This window comes from Scophthalmus maximus, chromosome 10 (genome assembly GCF_022379125.1).
Source record: "Scophthalmus maximus strain ysfricsl-2021 chromosome 10, ASM2237912v1, whole genome shotgun sequence".
Taxonomy (NCBI): domain Eukaryota; kingdom Metazoa; phylum Chordata; class Actinopteri; order Pleuronectiformes; family Scophthalmidae; genus Scophthalmus; species Scophthalmus maximus.
Genome location: NC_061524.1, coordinates 6573337 through 6596856, shown reverse-complemented (window position 1 = coordinate 6596856; position 23520 = coordinate 6573337). Strand labels below are relative to the sequence as shown.

Here is a 23520-nt window from a genome sequence, read left to right as displayed (position 1 = left end):
CACACACTGCTGTGACCCCAGAGAGCGGGCCAGCTGTGTATGTGCCGGAGCAGTAACCCCGGCGTTAATTATAAATCAATGGGCCAACTGTAAACGCACACAGAGTGCATCTCTGGCACACATAACTTATCCCATGCATGTCAACATCCATAGGGTATATGTGCCATTTAAAGGGCCGGGGCCACTGCAATATTCATGGCTGATTATAACAGATGGTAGACACACATAGTGCATTGATACAGGACAATTACACAAACGCAGGACGAGAGAGGAGCGGAGGGCTGGAGCCGGGCATTGAATAAACACTCACGGTCTCTGACACTCGTACGCCAGGAGGATTCATGTGCTGGGTATAAAAGGTTGTTCCACTTGTACAAGTTTATAAAGGGATATCTTTAAACATTTAGTGTAATGTGTGTTTGAAGATATAAAAAAATAAGATGAAGTATTGTATTTATCTATTCATGTCATCCTTTATTTTCTTTCCTGCAACCTTCTACTGAATATTCTCAAAACGGTAAAGATGCCTGGACTTTACTGATTAAATTGGTCATAAGTAGTAAGTTGTGAGCATCGCTGTACCTTCATTTTCATTATACATTCAGTATCTACTATTTCATACTGAATATCCATTGTTTGTTTAGTTTTAGACTCAACAACATGCTCGCTAAGCTTGCGGGTCAGGTTGTGGTTTCTTTTACCTTGGATGTTCAAAGTCAGAGATGGGAATGACGTCACGCCTGCTTTTATGATTATCACTTATTTATTTTTTAAAGAAGTACAATTTGCTCTAGCCAGATAATAATTTGTTCACACTGTAACTATACGTGAACAGATAGAAGTTGAACAACTTATGAGAGAAGAGTGGCTTATTTGAACGTAATGTCTGAAATCATCAGTCAACAATTTTTTTTCTAATAAAAGACAACACAGGGAGTGTTTTTTATTCATAACTATCCCTGTCATGCTGAGCCGCAGTGATGGGATGTTACATCATCTTTACTGTCAGAAATCATAATGGAAATGCAATTGTATTTGCGCATTTATAATGCAGCTGTAGTTCCTATATAGTTAACTGTTATTAATTGTTATGTAGTTATTAGGTGTGGTGAATTTAAATTGGATGCTTGTTAAGGCTGGACCAGAAAAACAATTCTACTGATCTATAAAAATACATGTTGCTCTTTTTTTTAAGTTAACCTGCTCTAGGGCAGGTTGCCAAGGCGACGTAACCTGATTAAAAAAGTGCCAGCTTTCGCGAAACTGGACAACCTAAAGCACAAAGAAAGATGGCCAACCAGCTAATCTCACTTCATGGTACCGGCCCCTGATCGTCTCTCCTCAAGACAAGTGAGAGGACCGAGAGACTTGAACCTGAAACAATAAAAGTGAGCTGGACAAAAAACGGATTTTGAAAAGTGTCCCCCCTGTCCATTATCCATCCATTATTATACCAGCTGTCACTTCTGCTTTGTTCCAGTTAAGATAAGAAAAGGTCACAGGACATTCGCTGGCAACAGTGCGTCTATTTATACTCGCATCACATCATCTCATGCACCACTTTATCTGCTTACTATGTCTACCAACATGGCGGACAGGGGTGCTTTAAGTTGTTCACCCTTTGCAGGCATAATACAGGGAAATCAATGTGTGGTGCAACATGGATGAGTACGAACTATAACTCACACTTAAGACCTAATCGTTATTGTCATTAGCTCTACAAAAAAAATGATCAAAAACTTTGCTCTTGTATTTTATATTTGAAGTTATAATTTATCTAAAAAAAATGCACTATGATAAAAATGTTTGTGGCATAAATCATACTTTTCTTTGAATTGAAATGAAACAATGTTTTTATTGGTGTTTATTACTTCTTGAACAGATACTGTCAATTGATTTTCACATTTAAGATATTGTAACCGAAGTATATAAGTCACTTCAACTCCAGTCCTCCACCAGCAGTGTGAGCAAAAGATTGTGTGCTCAGAGGGCCTTGGAACTGATACTGAAGAGAGCGAGACATACAGTGAAGTGGAGGAGCAGAAATGTTTCAGACTATGAGGATACTGTAGGAATAACTATGAAAATGAATCAATTTGAAGATGAGCTCGACTCAGAGCATGCGGTAGAAGAACCTCTTCTGGCTGTGGGGTTCCTTCTGGTGCAAATAAGCTCCAAGGCCCTTTGAGCGCAGACTCTTTAGCTCATGTTGCTGGTGGAGGATTGTGGCGAGTGATCTATACAATGAGGTGTAGAGTTATTCCTCTGTTTGACATTTCACAAAGAAAAAAAATATATATAAAACTCATAGACTGATGTAAAGGGTGACCAATAGCATTGATTTGTGCAAAAACATCCAAAAAATATGGTGATGTGAGTATCAATAGGGTTTTGTTTTTTTAGATGAAATGATAAATTTAGAAAAAAAAATCATTGAGGTAACTTTCATAAAAGTAATTTGAGATGGACAAGCAAGAGTTTACATTTTGTCAGGATTGATGCACCGCCTTCGTTGATAGATAATGCGGTGCGGCAATGAAACAGTCACCAAAGCGTCAAAGCATGATTACATTGAAGATACATACTACAACAGTAGAAACTTTTTATTGTTTCAGTTAAAAGAAAGGTACACTATTAGGAAGGTGCACCTCTACAATCTAATTGAGTCAGTTTGTATCTTTACTAAGCACATAATGTTCAGTTTTTGGTGACATTGTTGGAAACCTGTTAATTTAATTCTATGCTAATTATTGAGGTCTCACGTTAAAAGGTGATGTTGTCCTGGACTACATTACTTTGAGTGGTGTTTCTGTTTAGAGGTGTGTTGTTTTTTTGTCACCAATCCTCAAACACATGTGGGTGGCAGACTACTGGAAACACATTTCAGTATAATGCAGTCCATTACAGCACGTCGCTAACCACGACCCCTGTAGGACAGTGACAACAACATCTGAACATTACAGGCCTCGTGCGAGCAGACGTCACGGCAGAACAGAGCTTCATTATTAAAAGATTCCAGCATGGCTTTTAATGACATGGTCCTGCCTTTGACGCATGCTGATATTAAACTATAATAACGTGTGATTGCTGTGGTTAAATATGAAGATGGTCATTTTTGCTTACAGCTGTCAAAGTATGCATTACGTCCGTATGTCACCAATTCCCATGCAAGCACAAACACATCAAACATGCATACAGAAACACGCATGCAGCCGCTCTCACTGTTACCCCAGCATATGCACGTCTTTAAAGCAATCTAAGACATCAGCAGGGGGGGGGGCGGCGAAAGTGAGAGATAGAGGGATGGAAGCAAGGGAGGGCCATCTAGAGCCGTGCAAATTATATACAAATTCTTGTACAATTATGGGTCTCGATTACTGACTGCGGTCTGTCACAAATGTGAGAGCTCAACAAGAGGACGGGACTGAGCCAAAAACCTTGTCGATCAATCATGCATTGGAGGTGGGAAAGGGGAGCGAATAGGGGAAAAATAACTAAAACGGCGAGCAGAGGTCTTTATAAGACAGAGGGCAGGATGTCCTGTTCTGTAATGTTCTGTTCTGTTCAGAAATGTATGTGCATCGAGGAGAAACCATGATTCTGGTCCCAGACTATAGTGGTCACCGTAGCACCAGTTCCTTACCAGGTGTTGGAGAAACAGTTAAAGCAACATGATAGTAGGACAGCAGCAGCTTCACTCCTACATCTTTGTCTACACAGGATGCGTTTGCATTCTGCATTCATTTTTCGTTCAACACGCGATCGCTGTAGTTAGTATAGAGGAAAGTAGTGTGAAAATATGCTTTGGTATACGTTTTCGCAGGCTAGGTAGCCTGTGCAGACAGATAGATTAATTATCTGTTAAGAATAGCATGACAGGGTAACTACTTTCTTTGTTCATGGTTAAACACTAGTGAAAGAGTGTAGTAAACTGTAAGATGTATTAAAGCCGAAACTCCAGGTGCGCATGACATGGATAACTGGAATGCATCTGATATAGACTGATGTGGTAGGACCTAGTGGCAACCCATTGGCTTGTGAATGGCCGTTTTGGAGCCTCAAGTTTAGCAATTTGACCAGCACCATCTTGATTTTTCTTTTTTAAACCAAAGGTAACCATATTTGGATGAGCAGGGGTTGGGTCTGACTGAGAGCTCGTCCACCTACACCTGCGACCCTGTACCTATTGGGTGGCACTAGTTGTCAAATCCCACGGTATCAATGCCGCAATGATTTATTGTCTATTTAACTCAATATGGAACACAATGAACACCATGCTTTATTGAAGAAGACTTTAAACTAAAGACTGAGGTCATAAAATGTTTACTGACGTTATAAATCAAGTGAGAAGTTGAGTCATTTTCTCATAGACTTCTATAGAAAGTGACTTCTTTTTGCAACCAGTGGAGTTGCCCTCTGCTGGTCATTTGAGAGGATACAGGTTTTATGCACCTCCTCATTGGCTTCACTTTCTGGACCTACAGTCTATGTACAGAGAAGGGGCTTACCCTTACCTTAACCCCAAAAAGGAAGGATCATGACAGGATGGTGACATGTGAGGTCACCGAGGGCTCATCACAAACATCTGGCCAGCCTGTTCTGGATAAACTTGCCTGCACCACTTCTGCACCTGAGCAGGCATCCTATATACCCGCACACACTTTCTGACTCACACACATACACGCACACTGAAGGAAGTGGGGGTTACAACAGTGTCAACAGGCAACTGATTGAAAGAAAGCAGGAGAGAGAGAAAAAGAGGGAGGGAGGAGAGATAAGGAGAGGGAAATGCACCCTGTATAAATCACTCCATCTGACAGGGTGGGGGCATGGGGGTGGGTTAGAAAGAGAGAGGGAGAGCAGTAAATGAAGTGATAGAGACTATCTCTTTCCCACATTATTCAGAGTTATGTAACATACTGTAGCGTACTGGTAGGAGTCATTGTAAACAAATGCAGCCACACACGGTTTTAGCATTTATACATCTATAATAGGGGAGACGAATCTCAGTGTTAAAAAAAAAAAGAAAAAAAGTCTGTCTCTGTTTTCTGCTCTCTCGCAAATTCACATGTATATATGTATTGTATACACACATAAACAATGCGAGGAACGCAAGCGGAACAACCGGGAAAAGAAAGTGGAACAGGGGCGACGGTACATGTTGGATCAGAGCTGGTGTGTGTGTGGGAAAAGCTAACGCAAAGAACGGAGACAGAAGCGACAGAACCTGCGGGGAAAAGAAGAGCCTTTCTGAGGATGAGGAGGCTGGAGAGGAAGAGAAAGGGACAGAAATGGAAAAGACAACAAAATCATATGTGGCGAATCAAGCGATGTAGAGTAAGGAGGGGAATGTAGAGATGAGATTAACAATTTAAATATAACCACACTCACATCCCCATACTTGACTAGACATCCTGTACAATCCATAGACTGGGAATAAAGTTGGACAACATGTCTCCACTTCCTCTCACTGTAAGAAATTAAGTAAAATATCTGCCATCTTGATGATGTCCAAAGTGAGTAATTCTCAGCTCTCAATCATGAATCATTGAAAAAACATCAGTGAGATAAGAACTATCTAAAATGGGCTTAATCCAGGAGTTTTTTAGTAAATTCCATAATACTTACTCTCAGTTAAGTCGACGCCATGGAAACCGATATATAAGGCGACCTTTTCCGTTCCGTTTGTGTTTCACTCACAAACAAAAATGCTATCCACGAGTTGAAAGAGGAACTGTGGGGCTTAGTGTCCTGCTGTCAGAGATCAGCGAACACATTTAGCGGAGTCGATGGAGTTTGGCATTGGGGGGGGCCTGACATGATTAGGAAAAATTGTTGATGAGCTGCCAGCGATGTGTCATCACAGCAGTGTTGAACTGTGGCAGAAACACACGGAATGAATTGAGATGATGTTACATCAATCAAAGAATGAGAGGCCGTCATGTGACAGTCAAAGACATACTAGATGAACAAGTTCTCCAACCTGAATGAAGGTCGTTGCTACCCACACTCTGATATGACCAAAAGGAGTGTCTCCCTTAAAATGGCTGAAATGTCGATCCTGTTTCCCCAAAAAAAGAAAATGTTCACATTTAAGAAGCTGAAATCATTTTTTTTCATAAGAAACTACTACTACTCGGGGAGGTAATCATAAGGTTCCTGACTCCAGCCTGAATCGAGTTCAAGTCATCCGAGTCCACTCCGCTTATAAGGAGAATTATAATAATATTACACCATCACCTGCGCATTGCTGTGAATTATGGGTATTCTCTAGAACAAAGTCCATGGACTTTAGATTTCTTTATGCGCCTTGAGTGCAAGAGAGTCGGAACATTTGGATGAAAGGAAGAAATTGAGAAAAGTTGCGGGGAGAAGAGTAGGGGTCATGAAAGGAGAAGGGGGAAGAAAATGATTGATTTCATTAAGTGAGAGAGAAACGGCGAAGAGAAAAAAAGAGAACAAAAAATAACAGAACGTGAAAAAAAATCTGGTAGGAGAGAGAAGTGAAAGGAAAACAAGTGCGAAGGAGCAGAGAAAGTGCAAGTTTAAGAAATTGGAGGAGAGAGAAAGAATTTGGGGAAAAAAGAAGGGAGGGGAGAGGAGGGATAGAGAAGGAGTGATAGTAACAAAGAGTAGAGCGAGAGGCTGCCAGCTCTCCCTCTCTCCCTCTGAAGCGTCTTAGAGGCCTCAGACTCTCATGTATATTAATGGCGCTGCGATATGACAATGGTGACACAAAGCCTGTTTACAGGGAGATGGCTGGCTGCAGCCGGGTTGAAACTGTTTAGCATGCAACTCTGCTGGGATTTATCACACCGCGCCCGTGTCAGAGTCTGCTCAACTTAATACAGCAACACAGCTTTTTGTAACAGTGCATTTACATTTCAGGTTTTTTTTTCTTTTTTTCCAGGCATTCAGCTGATGTGCTTATTCAGAGCAACTTACAATGAGAGCAGCGTTGGGGGGGGGGATCTCCTGGATCATTTCGAGATTACAAGGAGACGGAACAGAGGAAAACTTGTGTTTTATAATGTTCGTGTAGGAATGAAGTGACCTCAAAACAGGTCAATGCGTACGATGTTCTTATGCAGTTGACCTGTGATTGCAACTGTTGACAAAACAAGCATCAAAATTGCAGAGGCACTTTTTCCTGACGACGTTACATTTCACATCATATCACGCTTTTCATCCATCATCCTGCATTCCACTCATATCCATTCTTGAGGCAGGCGCTTTGTTAAAATCTTTCAATGATCAGCCTTTCTATCCTTGACCAAAGGCCCTAAATGACCTAACACCCTAATATCTTTCAGAATTATTAGCCTGGTTTGTGTTCTCTCTCGCTGAAAGAATCCTGCTGGTTCCTCCCAGGTCTCACCTCATAAAATAGCCCCCACATGAAAAAATTCATTGTCCATTGAGCTTCGGCAGACAGACTATGTCTCTAGCTTCTCCTCTAAATCCTTTCTCCAAAGCTTTAACGATTGACTGATATTGGCGCTTGTTCACACTGACTAACCGACTAACCTATTTTCTCATGTTCAATTGTTTAAGTCTAATTTTATCTACCTGACTTGTGTTGTTTCTTCTTTGTACAAAAAGTGGGATATGAATACAGTTTTTAATTATTTTCATTAAATGTATATTTAAGAATTCTGGCCCTGTTTTGTCCATGAATTGTGATTTTTATGTTGTTGTTTTTTTAAACACATCCCCTTCTAATGATTAGTAATGATTAGTGAATTTAACACATCTGGTAAAGGTGAATATAGATATAAGCCTATATCCTCACCCAGAAAATAATTCTGATTTAACACTCACCTACCCGCAGTGTGTAGTTTGCCTCAAGCTCCTCTTCCACCTGCCTGGTGAGAACAAGAAAGAGCTGACTCTCTCACTCTCTCGTTCTTTCCTTCGTCAGTGGGAGGCGTGTGTGTGTGTGTGTGTGTGTGTGTGTGTGTGTGTGTGTGTGGATGGGGAGGGGGTCTGGTAGAGGAAGATTCAAGTCTTTATTGAAAGATCATATGGGATGACTGAGGAATCCCATTACTTGTTGATTAAGTATTGATCCTGAGCCGTCCAAGTATTAACAAGTAAGCTAATATGGGCTGACCCACGGGACCAGTGGCTCGAGGTGTGTGACTGACTGGAAAATAGACAGAGATGAGGGAGAGAGAGAAGAAGAAGAAGGGAGTGTGTCCAAAACGAACGACGGGTTGAGAGAGGCAGGAGAGAAAGAAATTGGATATATTAGTCCGACACTTTGTCCATGGAGAGAGAGCCAGCAATTAAGGTTTGAGACAACAGAGAGAGAGAGAGAGAGAGAGAGAGAGAGAGAGAGAGAGAAAGAGGAGAGAGAGAGAGAGAGAGAGAGAGAGAGAGAGAGAGAGGGTTGGCTGCAATGACAGAAAAGTGCTAACAGGTCAGAGACAGAAACAAAGAGGGGGCGAGGTGTTTAAGTATGGGAGGTGGGGGGGGTTACAGGTGCTCAAGGCTTTGGTTGAAAATGTCAAGCGCTGGCAGCCAAGTGGAGATCAATTCCTTCATTACTCTCTGCTCTTGCCATTACCATCATGGCATGGCATTTCTGTGGGGAATTGATGGTCCCTTCTTCCATTATATGCATTCAAGTAACATTTCTTCACAGAGCTCTTTCAGCTAAACACATTTCAATGTACGATGTAGACTATGGTACGAATATGTACGTTTTAATATAAGAGCAAATCTCGTTAAGTATGTGAGTAGACAGTACCTGTAGGAGAATTTTGAAACTTTATATTTTGATCTGACCACCTCTCAGAGTATTTATGCAGAAAAAACGTCCTTAATGATTTATCTAAATATTACAATTAGGTAAAAGTAATAGAGCTCTTTACTGAAGCGAGGACAGGTTGTGTTACACATTTTACAAATATATAAAATACATTTAAACAAATAATAATTGCATTCAATAAAAATGTAAGAATTAAATGCAATGCCTAAACATTACTGTATTTTAAAAAAAATTATATTTATTTCCCTTTTATGATGAAATTCATTTTTAACATAAAGACGACTTCAGTGTGCAGGACATGTTTTGTCTCTTATCTATAGCAAAGCTGTGCACAAAACATTTCCACACTGCTGATGCTGGGGCTTTTATTGTGAGAGTGAAGATCAAATTATTAGGCGCTACCTTCTTGGCCTTTGATTTGCAAGACTTTAAAACTTGCAACCTCGCCTCTGCGATGGCTCAGCTGTGCTAATCTGCTGCCTGTTCTGTATCAGGCCTCGGCCTTGATCTGCATTCAAGTTCACAGGCGTTTGCTCCAACAAGAGGAGATGAAGGTGCAGAGGCGGACTCGCAGCGTGTGGTCCTGAGGGCCTGATAAACTGTCTGGGATTTACAAACTTCAAATACAATTCACACCACTCCACTCTTCATTATACCCAAAAGCCTTAATCAATAGTTTAGTCCCTCACCTCCTCTGTGCCTGGACTTCATCAAACTTAAACACGTTGAGAATAAAAAAAAATCTCACTCCTGTGGTCATTTTCAAGATTCTTTCCGCACTTGTGTAGAAGTGGCTTTCCAGTGTGCTAGTTCTATCTACCTGATTGCGACCTTAGGCCTGTGCATCATCTATATGCCTTCTCTGACTGACTGCCTGATACCGACCCATCCTCAGCATGAGGTCACAGTATCAAACTGCGAAGGTTAAATGCCTTTCAATGTTGTGTCCTTACTTTTGCATCCACTCTTGTCAGATTGTTTTAGAATAATCCTGAATAAAATAAAAACAGTAAATGTCACGGTCTCTCCATCTGCATGAGGAGAAAATGAGGAGTGCGACCACAACACGTGTGCTTTGATCATAATCGTTGGAAAATCACACAGGAATTTGATTGATGCCTCGAGTAAAAAAACATAGTTAGCATTGACGTCAACTTTGACTGAAATTCAACCTTGTCATTTTGGCAAAAAACTTCTACAGCTGAAACATTTTAAGGGAATATATTATAACAAGGACATTTTGCACAGTGCCCGTGTCAAAGACTATATTTACAAATGTGCTCTGTATCCAGATTGAATCTAGATTTGATTTTAACCTGATTAATTGTATGTCTGGCAAGTATATCTGATATCAATGCGTCTCCAGTGTCCACATTGAGATTGAGATCTGATCGCTCCTGCTCACTTTAAATCCCTCCTCTCGTTTGTACAAATCCAAATTGACGACAACAACAACAAAAAAAGATAGAAGTACAGAAGATGGTGGGAGCCATTTTTGATGCTGGATTATTGTGTTTACTTGTTTTCGATTGGTCCACGGGTGTCTTGGATAACATGAAGACTGAGGAGAGGACTGCTTCCTGTGTTGACTGGCTTAAGGCCGGCGATCTGCCCAGCTACTGCTATCATGCTGGGTTGGAAAAGTTGTGTGTGTGATTATTATTTCTGCCCTATACAAGACGCTGTACCGATCCACTTGTTACCATCGTGCACTTTTGGTCAGATGGCCCCGGTGAGATCATGTGAAAATATGTACTTTCTCCTCCTTTCTGAGGTATCACTGTTTCAACAGAGCAACAAATAAGTATTTCCCAACATGCACCAAAAGGGTCCAAAGTTTGCTCGGCTGTATTATACTAAGGAATAAAATGGAGGAAGAAGACATGGGAAGATACTGTCATGTATGTAATGGACTTGTCATGCCACCACTCAAACAACTTCCTTCAACAAGATTCATTTTTTTTTATTTTTACCTTGTCATCATGGATTAATTAAAAATGAATGTACAGTATTTAATCAAGTCTGTGATCTTTGCCTAACCTCAACCAGCTGCAAGTGCCTAAATATATCCACAGAAATGTTAATCATGCTTTAATTGCCATGAAAGGATATTGTAGGAACATGAAATTATATAAGATTTTTTTTTCTGGAGACACATTCAGTATGAACATTTTTCAACTTGGCAGATAATTCACTAAAACACATTTTAATTATATCATAATAGAACTGCTAATTCAGGTATCATTAAGTCTTGCTCCCACTGCACTGCTATTGCAAATAAGTTGTACAAAAGCTATAATTTCTAAGAAACAAGAGTTTGAATGAACTCAATAATGTGATGGTCTTTAAACGTGTCATCAAGCGGATTGTTGTCATAATAGGGAAGAAGTTCTCCTCTTCAGTGCATGGCCTTGTTAGAATATGCACGGCACTGACTGATGGTATCTGACTTTTAATAATCAGGCTGGAGGAGTTCAGAGATCATCTGGATAGGATGAGATCAAATTGATGATTCTTTTGAAAACACATCACTCGGAGTTCATAGTTACAGGCTGGAACAGTTTGACATAATTCGTTGATATGGAATCTGTTATTTTATCATTTGAAAGTGTTTGTCACTTTGACACTTTTTATTGCCAAGCAGGTAAAAAAAAAGAAGCTTTTGTTCAACAAGTCCTCCAACTCACATGACTAAATATGTCTATGTGGTAAAAACGACCATATCAAACGTTTCCTAAAATAGTGCCTCTTACAGATACTCCACAAAAACTTGTTTTGCCTCAGAGCATCATGGGGCTTTACTTGCTTCAGATAGTGTTCAATCACCTGGCATCTCCTGCTCCTATCACACTGGTGGACCTCTGCACACTGCCTGTTCAAGACAATCGCTTGGCAGCGTAGTTTCCAAGTTGCCTATGTCTGTCACTCATTCAGACCATCAAAATGTCTAGATGTCAGTGTATGTGTATTGTCACACCAGCGTTTATTACATCCACTATTTTTAATGTAAATGTACAATTCGTGGAATTTGCCTGCAGACGTGAAGTGAGTTTTCAGCAGTTAACTTCACTGAATATTAGATGAACCTGAAGCGATCGCATATCTGACAAAAACGTGTTTCTTTTTTAATCAAACGTATCCTTTGTAATTTATGTATATAGCAATCTACATATGTAAACTCTAATAAACTTTACTGCAGTGTGGGAGCATGATTTTCACAGCTTTGATTTCACCTGCTCTTCTCTCTTTTTTTTTATCTAATGTCCTCCAGCCACTGTAAATAATTCATTTTTCATTAAAAACTCATTACCACTAAAATCCCTGCGTTTATATCATCAGAGAGTATATGAGAAAAAAGAGATGGCGTGAAGGAGTGTGTGTGTGTTTGAGTGTTTGTGTGTGTTTGTGTGTGTGTGTGTGTGTGAGAAAGAGAGAGAGCATGGAGTTGAAATATGAGGCAAAGCCATAAATAGATTGTGTGCTCTAATGTGATTGTCATCCTGCGGTTGCTCTTTGTCTGCAGAGAATGCAGAGTGATGAGTCCAATGAGAGAAAGATCAATGAAAGACACCGGGAGAAGAAAGGCAGGGTGGTGAAAGATGAGTGAAGACAGAGGGAGTGATGATCAGCCTCCTCTGGATGTGTGGATAAGAGGGAGAGAGTTTGTGTGTTTGTGCAATGCAGGCCTCAGAAAGTGAGAGCTTATGTACTACACTGTTTTCATATGCAGATCAGCCCGTGTTATTATTCACCGCTCACAAGCTCCGGCGTATGTTTATCTACGTGGATATACAGTGGTGGATTAAAGCTTTCATGTCACATAACACTGTCTCTGGCAGCGCTGTTGGGGTTTTTTGCTCCTGAACTGGCGAGTTTGTGAAGTGCTGCTTTAAATAGGCCCAGTAAAACTGTTAATGGTTAACATCCATGCTTCTTTAAATTGTATTAGGCTTATACACGGTTGTCTATTCTAGTCTTATTGATTTGGTGTCTGGATCACTATCATCTGCTCACTCTGTCACATACTTTTGTTAAGAATAGGTAGCAGGTAAAAATAAAAAGAAGGACATGAGTTGTATTATTGGCAATATTCCACATTGTTCTTCAAAACAATAAAACCCAAACAACTAGTATTGTATGTCTGTCCAAAGCCTGATATATCTTATTCATCTGTTGGACAGAGCTCCAGAGAAATTTAAAAACAAATTTGCACTAGATGACATGTTCCTTCATTTTCATGAACACACATAAACCCACTCTTCCCGAGTAACATTTGCTACATGCGACAGTTACGTGTTATTGTCAAAAAAAATTAACAAGCTTTATTGGAAATGTTGTATTTGTGATCCGTTTTTAAAGATTACATTCCACATACTTAGAGATGGACTAAAACTTTGTTTTGTTTTTTTAGGGTTTTGGTTGACCGTGAATTGAATTTGAAATGTCACCAGTTTTTATCTTTAAGCAACATTTCTTACCCAGTGTTCAATTCAATTACCATGCTCAGAATACATTGTACCCTCACGCTGCAAAATTATAGGCGTTTGATACCTAAAATTGCCAGATTTGCGAGTGTGTTGTTGATCGACAGTGTTGTTCCCCAGTGCAGCATACAATGGGAATTAAGGAAGAAAGAAAAAAGATGCTCAAGTGCTACTGCTTCATAAAACAAATAAATAATACCAATACTGGGGGAAACTTTTCTTTCCTTTTCTTTTATCCTTCCTTTTTATTATTTTTTAAGTGGTCCTTGAGTTTTGTGAACAGCTGATTTTAAAGACTTGACAGACCTTGACTTTTGATTGTTTTGTCAACAGCTTTTTTCTTTCAAATTTTGAAACTGGCACACTACTTCAAACATTTGCAGCTTGGTTGATGGCTGTCGTCTATTTTCTCCATTAAATTGGGGCTAGGTCACACCAGCATTCATAACGGTGAAAAAAAACCCCCCACCATTTTGAATACAAATGCACAATTGGCGAATTTGCTTGCAGAGGTGAAGTAAATTTGTGTGGTGCTTAATTATAAAAAAAAAACCCTAACCCTAATATTGGCTACCACCACTCTGATGGTAGCCACTTTATGATGACGTGTCCAGTACCACCTTGGTGCGGTTCGTTAGCTGTGTGAAAACAATATTTTGGATGGTTTGGACCAATTACAGGAAGTTGGGGCAACTAACTATTATAGAGGAAGAAAAAGAACCAGAAAAAAATATACTTTTTGCACTACAACGACGTTCATTTGGCGAATTTGTATTGAGTACTGGGCTTATACTTGGTGCAGAAATTGTTGCTGCTGTTAGTAATACCATAATAATGCAATGGCAGTCTGTTCATTCATCTTCTCCATCCATTCAAAGGGAAAAGGCTACCCGCCCAATTGACGATACAGTGCCGTCAGACGCACGACCGTCTACAAAAAATCAAAGTCAGGTATAGAACGAAACGCAGCCCATGTAGGTGATTAAGACAGGATCGCCTACACATTTCACAGTGTAACTCACCTTCATTTGTGTTGGGCGTTTATTGAGATACAGTTTGCTTATTGAGATCTAGCATGTCTCCATTTGTGTGTGTGTGTGATTGGCCATACCAATGTTTGGCATTGGCCTCGTCTTGCGGCCAGTCGATATGGCAGCGTGATCATTCAGATGGGCCTCGGGTTTAACTTTACCCTCCTCATTGACTTGATGAAGGTTGTAGTTCTGTTAAGAAGCTGACACACTTCATTACAGAGAACATTCCTCTATTGATTAAACCATTCCAAGGTCTGGCCTTTCTCTCCCGGGAAGGATCTCCGCAATAATAAGTACACCTCTCTCAAACACACAGATGGAGCTTTTGCACATTCGGACAGGTGCATTCATAGTCTGGGTGTGAAGAGCTCAGATTATTGTAATGATATACATTTAAGTGAGATAGTAGCTCTCCAATGTGTGTTTGTGATTCTTAAATAGATGTTGGGATATTTTCACCATTAATATGTTGTCGCAGATGGCTGCCTCAGATCTCATTGGTCTTGCTGTTCCTCCTGCTGCGCCAATGCGATTACTTTCACCAGTGAAGAACTGCTGAACATCCGACAATCCTCTCCACACAATTCCTTTAAATCTATCCTTATGGATCCAAAAAGTGAAAACTAAATGTTTTTGGATGAAAAAATTAATTGGTGCAAACAAAAAGATGAGGTAATCTAAAATGGTTAAAAATGGCTATAACTACAAGATGACTCAACAGAAGCCAACTTTCAATTATCTATTTAAATAAAGAAAACTAAAATGAGAACAAAACCTTGCTGTCCACACAACTTTCCGAGACAGCCAAAAGAGAACAAAATAAATTCCAGCTTATGCATTGATCAGTTTTCAAAGCTAAACCTGGCCCAGCAACCGTGTGATTCCTCGAGGACCTCATAGTAGCAATGAGACACAAAAATCAGAGTTAATTGAAGAAATTAACAAGCGCAAACTGTGGCGGGCAAAACAAGAAGCTAATTTGCAAGCTGAAAGTAGCAGCCGCAGGACTGCTTGCTGCTCCAATCAGAAGCTAGGGCCCAAGCAGGAAGCGTGGATAAGGTCAGGCCACACCTCCAGCAACTGGAGTCAATCTCAGTGAGGGGTTTACACATCCTTCCAAGCATATTTTCAAAATGCAACAAGAAAAGTTAGGAACCTGAGAGGATCGTACCTGCGGCCAAACCTTTTGTTTGATAAAGGCTAAACAGCTAAGAAAATTGGTTTTGTTTCAGAATTCTCTAAATTCATGTGGGTAGATTGACGCACAAAGACAAACTAATACTGTATTCACTCATCTACACACACAGACACGCACCCATACACTTGAAAGTTATATTTGCCACATTGGTACTCTATATAAACCCGGTCATAAAAGGTACTGCCTTGTGAAACTAATCACCTGTTTAACAACCTAAACCAGGACGCTACTTTATAGTCTCTAATACACACACACACACACACACACACACACACAGACACACACACAGATATAGTATGTGGTGCAGCACAAATGTACTCGCTGAGGGCTATAACAAATCATTGCAGAATTTTTTACATAATGTCTTATAATATAGCACATAAATAGAGAAAGTGGAGGGGAGGGCATTGGAAATACATGAAAAGCACATCATTCTTGTTGTACGGAAAACGTTATCTCATATAAACGCTCCCTCTCTCAGCTGGGAGCAAGTTTTCCAAAAGAAAGATTCATTGTAGAGAATAAAAACATTGTAATGTCATCATTGGCCCTTGTATGTGTACCTATGCCATCCTGCCTCGCTCATCATAGAGACGAGCATGTAAAACCTCTGAACTGAATTTTTCTCCAACGTCAGCAGCTTCGAGGGGGAAAAAAAATGAAAAAGTTTATTGGCATTGTCACTGTTAACTGAAAGGTATTTTGTTGCTGATACAGCTTCGCCCAAATCAATAACCATTTAGTGAATTATGTGTTCATGCCAAATCTGATGAGTCTCTTAGAGACTTAAATTATCTACATCCACTACCACCCACACTGACGAGCTTGTCTTCTTTGGCAAGACGCCAATTAATAATTGCTAAGTAATAATGTACATTAGAGTATGCAAATTTGCTTTCTATTCAGATACTGTCATTAAATTGCATGCACTTAAATATCTGTTCAAGGCAGATACTGAGTCTGCACATGATAGATTCATATTTTAGTCAAAGTAATTAAGCACCATTTGTAGTTGATTAGATGGACATGGTGTATTCTGAATTAAAATTATTTCCAACCACATTATTTCTTTTAGTTTCTTCAAAGCTTCGGTTAATAAAAAGCTCTGCTTAAATTGTGTACAGTTATCAGAATGTGTTAATGGTAATTCAGCATACCAACACATGTATAAAAAAAAGATTCTCGAGTAAAAGGCACTATAAAGGCAAACCATGTACATTTCCAAAATGTATCATTAAAATAACAGCATCATGTCATATATCCTCTCTTCCTGCAAACGCTTCCAATTAAAAGCTCACCAAAGATTTGGATTATTCCCTTTGAGTCATCTTTTAATGTATTTTAATGAGAAACATGCTGTACGTTTAATCTGAATTAGTTGGCAAAGGTCAAAACTAAGGAGAACCCATGGAGAATTAACAGTATATGAATGTTTCTATTTAAAAAAAAGAAAACACATTGAAATCCAGCACACAAAGAGCAAAATGAATATTCATTTTACTTTTACAATATTTGCTTTCATTTTATATCTGCTTGTGTCTCAACCAGCTCTTCAGGGCAATTTAGCTTTCAGTGAGGTGAAAGATACATAGAGCCGATGGGAAATCAAGAGTTTGGTGATACTTTTCTGTGGGTTTGTTTGTTCTGACTATTGCACTGAAAATTACCTAAACAATAAACTGTATTGTTCAATACCTGGTTATTGATGGTTTGCCAACTTTTGGTAAAGAAAAACTCTTACTCAGCAACCTTTTTTCGATTCAGTAATCTGTAAGTCTGCACTGTGCTTGTACTTGAGCTTGCTGTCTCTCCAGCTCTGGTTATCTTCTTCTTCTTTTTCTTTTTTTTTTTAAAGTTCAGTGGCTAATCCAGTCATGAGTCAAGTTTATGATTCAAAGAAATCCCCTTGAAACCACAAAAGCCAACAAATTTACAGTAGCTGTCGGAGAAGAAAATTAACACAAAAACCAACAGGGAATAAGATATAGCCTAAACTCAATTTCTCCTCAGAATAAATGATGTGAGCGCACTCGCTGTTCTTCCATTACTTATAGCACTGGATTGTCCGCCCCCCCCCCCCCCTTCATTGTGCCCCGGACGTGATTACAGTTTGAAATACAGCCCTCTAACGACCACTGCCGATCCCTGCCTGTGACCCAGGCTGCAGCACTAGCCTGGTGGGACCACCGCTCACCTACTTTATTGCTCAGTTCTTCCTTTTCCGAGGTATTCCGGCCTTCTTTTGCAGAGAAACCCCCCAAAATACACATGCAGGCTTGATTGTGTGGGCGCCACGTCAGTGATTGCCTATTTAGTGAGTAATTATCCCTGTCTCTCTCGCGCTGAGCCAACGCGAGTGCTGATTGAGCTCCTCTCATTGTGGCTAATGTCTTATTTATCATACGAGTCCAGTGTGAGTTTTGCAGAAAAAAAAAAAGAAAAAAAAGATGGAGTGTGTGTGACGAGTAGTTATCTACAGTTAGGGAACGTAAAATCGAACATCAGAGAGAGGATCCAGAAGAAGAAATACAGAATCAGATGTGTGTCAATTAGATTGGTTAATCCATATTCCTGGCGCACAAGAGCATCGCTTCTGTCAGCAATATTTTCTTGTCAAGTCACTTTTCATAATTAAAAAAACCAAAACGTACATCTTAAATGAAATAGATTTCATTGACCGTTAGGCCTTGGTATTTTCCCATTCCAGACACAAGTTATGCGAGCTGACGCCACCGCATCCCTGCCACTAATCTGTTTCTTTGTGTTTATTGGTAAATCAAAGGTCTAATCAGCTCTAAAGCTGCAGAAGAGAGGAGGAGGAGAAGAGAAGAAGAGGAGGAGGAGGAGGAGGAGGAGAGGTATGGGCTATTTTTCAATCTAATGGCCAATTAAGATCACACTAAACGAGGAGGCTGGAGAGCATTGTCTAGTGCAGACCTCATTGAGACTCTAATAAAATGTCAAAATACCACTTCTTTCATGTGCGCACGCACAAACGCACACACACGCGCACACACGCACACGCACACACACACACACACACACACACACACACACACACACACACACACACACACACACACACACACACACACACACACACACACACACACACACACACACGTCCTCTCTTTTTCTCCTGCCCCTCCTGTCTTAATTTCTTGCCTGTCTTTTCTCTTTGCCATTCTTACCAAAATGCACAAACATTCACTGTCTTGCATGGAAACCAAAAAAAAATATCTCTCTCTCTTTATTTTTTTTAACTTCTTCACTTGCAGCCGTTCTTGCACACCCACGCGACGCTGGCTTCCCTCACATCTTTTTATTTTTTTTATTTAGAAGGGCAAAGACAGGGAAAAGAAAAAAATGGAGCTATAGATTTGAGCCGCATACTGTATCAATTTTGCCCAGTTTAAATGACCTAAATAAGGAATTCAATACTGCAGGGTCTGAATAGGAGAGCTTAGTCCACATATTTATTGAATCCAGCCTCTTTGTCCAGTGCCAGCACACTCTGTGGTTTTAGACTCCACTCCAGTGATCCAATGTGGAATGGAAATCCGATCCCCCCCCCCCCTTTCTCTTTCTCACTCTCTTTTTTTTCTGTCTTTCTTCCACCAAGCTCAGGCCTGGCACCGGAGAGATGGAGGCAGGATGGTGAAGGGAGACGGGGAGATAAAAGAGAAAGAAACAGAAGCAAAGTCAGACCGAGAGAAAGATGGTAGACGCCACAAGTGCGTTTGAATATACACACACACATATACATATACATGAACATAGGGCATCTACGTTATTCTCTACTGTTACATGGCATCATTTGATATTGGTTCACATTGATTTACATGAAGCGTTCTCACTTACTTGTCAGTTTGAGCAACATCAATGAGTGTGATTTATTTATTTTAAAAGCAATAAATACCAGAGTGTGTGTGTGCGTTTGTGTTTGTGACCTGTCTTGCACCTGAAGTGGAACCACTGCCACTGCCCCCTCTCTCTGCTGACCTGAGAAGGGTGCACATGCCAGCTGCTTGGTTAATTGTATGTGACACTGAGGTGCTTCACCTGAAGGACACAGCGTGACACCGCTCTGTGTTACAGTCTAATGTAGGAACTAGTTTCTTGTACAGGAGGAGGGGGCTGGAGTTGGATGGACCCTCAGAGGACAAGAGGGTATAGAAAATAGATGGATGGTGGATTATTTGTTGAAACATATACCTTTACAGGTATATATATGTTACAGTACTTTTGCAAAGGAAAAGTCGACTGACAGTCATTCTAATTTTCTTTTAACAATGTCCATTATCTTTCCCTAACAATTTCCAAGGAGCTTTACCCGATGATTGTTGAGATGTTTCAGTCTTGATCTGAGTGGTGAACCAGCTATATGGCAACAGCGTCACTAAAAGCTACACTTATTGATAGACTACACTAATTTCATCAAATTAAAATCGTATCCACAAAAATATGAAAAAAATAACAGTCAGGAAATAATTACTGACGGGAATGTAAAACCAAAAGGACCAAGACCAAATCAAGTCAAATATGTCCGAGCACCACTGCTGCACTGCCTCCAACACTAAAGCTTCACTTAATAGACAACGCCAGCCGATTTTTAGCTTCATATTGTTAAAATACAAAGGGTTTTGAGCTCTGAAGGAAAAAGGATCGTTAAAAAAACAAGTTTTATGTTTCTTGAGCGTGAATGCTTTTTCTGAGTTCATCCAGTGGTTTTTGAAAAGGGCTCTACGGGCCCCAGGGTCAAAAATGCTCCTCAACCAACGGGCCAAATATTAAATCCTTCAATTGCAGTCAAATCACCCAGATTTCAGGAAGTACTAGTTTCTCGTGACAACAGCAATTTTGACAGTTGCAGCAAAAAAAACATAAGGAAAGGATAATTTGAATCATACACTGGCATTAGTGTGGTACCGCTTCTACGTGGGAGAGGTGGTAGGAGCACCAACGTTTGGCTCTAGATGGCGGTGACAAAGAAGGTCATCATTGTATGTCCTGTGTGTGTGTGTGTGTGTGTGTGTGTGTGTGTGTGTGTGTATATATGTATATATATGTGTGTGTGTGTGTGTGTGTGTGTGTGTGTGTGTGTGTGTGTGTGTGTGTGTGTATATGTGTGTGTGTGTGTGTGTGTGGGTGACCTTTTTAAGATCCAGCCAAACTGCTAAACACACTCCCTCTGAGCCTGTCATTTACAGGTTGGCTATCAACATCTTACAGTCTGAGCTCAGGGGGCCGACACGCACATGCCCGCATCGCACACACGTGGGGTCTGCATAAGGACACACACACATTCACACAACACACTTTTCTAGAAAAACCAGATGCTCAGAAGCTACAGACAAAGGGGGGGAAGCCATCAGTTGATATAAACACTGAGCTGGTGCAGCAGCTCACAGGCTGAACAGATTTCTGCTGAACTGCTGTCAAAGATAAGGACGCAGGAATAACCTCTAGTTGTGTCTGATGGACACATGATCAGTTGAAATGTTCTTCTTTGCATCACACACACATCTGCTTTTGGTATTGAGCTGTATCCATTTAATCAAACCGTGCAAAACCATCAACTGGCAAGCTCACACAGTAAAACAACAAAAAAAAACACAAGGACAGCTGATCCCTGCACCAACTACAGTCTTCTCTACGTGTCACCGCAAGTCAAAAAAACCCATGGTAACCACTGCTGTCATGTCCTAAAGCTTTGGCCTCTTTTCCTTGGCTTTGTCTTTAGCCCAGGTTAACACATAACCTCCCACCACTGTGGTCAGCGTCTCGAGATTGCGAAGTGTTTGCCCACATACACAAGACTGTCAGAAGAAGAGCTTCAGGGGGTAATATTGCCAGAGACACCTCACATAAGCTCCTTATCACAACACATTAGGAAGAGAACGGGAGGGGGGGGGGCATCAGCTGTCCAGCCCTGTTGGAGAAGACGAGCCAGGCCGGATGTGACAGGTCAGTGAACAACAGTAGCCGACGGCTCGGGAAAGACAAACAGAGACGTACAGTACGCATCTGCAGAACTACAACTTTTTCCTTTTAGCACGAGGGGACCTTATTTAGGGTCCAGACTGTGAGTCACTTGAAAAAAAATCATAAAAAATGTAGCCCACTTTACCCCTATTTTAGTCAGGGAAGCACCCTAAGAGCTCCTCAATTCAGTCAACTTCATTTACACTACTAAACACTTAAGTAAAGGTTGTCCTGTTTCTCTTTAATATTTATACACTTTCACAGTCTTGGGGGTTCCTTTAAATCGCCTCTAATGACCGGCATCACCACTGTCGTCAGGATATGTTAACTTAAATCTTTTTGACAAACCGTACCCCATCTGTATGGGTCAAACCTCACACCGATATCAGAATTAGAAACAATAACTTGTGTCTTTACTTTAGAGGTGTTGGATTAAATTATATTCAGTGCTTTTGAAATGTCACCTTTGCCCCTTTACGCTTTGGTTAAAGTAATACTTTCTGAGCGTGCAGGAAAGATCGTAGCAGACCCATCCCACCCCGGACACAAACTTTTTGAAATGCTCCCCTCTGGCAAGAGGTTGAGGTCTGTCAAGACCAAAACCTCCCGTCACAAAGAAAGTTTCTTCCCTTCTGCAGTCCGCCTCATCAACTGACACCCCCCTTCCTTGCCCATGGACATTACACGTTATATTAACATAATACACCCCACTCACATTCATCCATCTGTGACCCCGATATTTATTGTAAATTTATAGTTAAATAGTGCGAATTTTATTTTAATTTATTCTTATTTTATTCTATTCTATTCTATTTTATTATATATTCTTTTTCTAATTCGGTGTATATATGTTGACTGCTACATGCACCTTAATAACACGCCAAACCTGTTACCTACCTGGAAATAAAACTGATTCTGATTCTGAAGGGATATAACAATTAGCAGAATTGAGTTACCAATTTACCCAACCTTCAGTTTCCCTCCCAATTCAAATATACACAGTGGGCCCCACACGCTCAACAAGCGCGCATGCGCACACAGACAAGTCGGCATATATGAAACAAAACACCTAGTAGCAGGATTCATGTGATGTTTGGCTGATGAGGGGCCCACGATTGTTTGCCCCTTTCACACAACCGAGCAATGAAGTAAAAGCGCGGTACCTTAGCTCGGTTCTGAGTCGAGGAACACGTGGCCGGCAGGTGTCTGTCAACAGATGACGTCACCGGTCTGTCGGTCTCCCGCGAGCGAAGTTCTAGGTGGCGTCGGCGGACCGGATGTCCAGAGATGGCGAGGTCTCTCCCGCGAAGCAGAAGGAGGAGGAGCGCTGACCCGTTAGCTGGACAGCTCCGGCACAGTCTCTTTAAATCCTCAAGGTGTCCACGTCGAAAACACATGCACTATAAAGCCGTCAACGCCAGCTCGGTAAGCTATGCGGCGGCTAAGTGTCCACTCGCTATGCTAATGAATGCTAATAAAATAAACGGCGTATGCTAATGAGCTAACACACGCACACCTGAAGCTAAATACGAACACCTGAACAACGGTATGATGAACGTCGGATAGAAACACCGAAGAGCCATATGTGGAGGGGATACCCTGGTGAAGACTGTTGAGTAGATAATCTTCACACGTCAACTCGTATTTGTTTGCGCAAACTTTACGCGGACTTTTTTCGATGTCAGCCAAGTGTTATACACCGCACGCACACTCTACTTCCTGTCTCTCTGTCTCTGCGCGTCTCAGATCTTCCCCACCAATGAATGGCCAGTATTACTCTTCATCGTGTAAACTACTTCCTGTTACTGCGATTGACTTTTCACAATAAAACGGGAGATTTACAACTATGTTTTTGTACCGTTTGGAAAGCTTTTTATTGCACTGTGCCCTTTTCACTGTTCATGAAATAACTTTTTTTTAACCATATTTATTAACCATGATTTTGGGCTAAATTTAAACAAAAAATGACTTGACTAAACATGACTGATGTCCATTGTGGGTTTTTTTTTCTATGGACATGTCAGGATGTTCTGCTGTTAAATTTCC

The 23520-nt window shown here is 40.6% G+C and overlaps 1 long non-coding RNA gene across 2 annotated transcripts in view; it reads right to left on the bottom strand.

The window, feature by feature from the left end:
- LOC118284303 overlaps positions 1-23221 on the bottom strand; it is a 258240-nt gene extending 235019 nt beyond the window's left edge. For both annotated transcript variants that reach the window (XR_004784799.2, XR_004784800.2), the window contains exon 1: positions 22638-23221. This is a non-coding gene — a long non-coding RNA (uncharacterized LOC118284303). The remainder of the gene's footprint in view (positions 1-22637) is intronic.
- Positions 23222-23520: the final 299 nt, after the last annotated feature.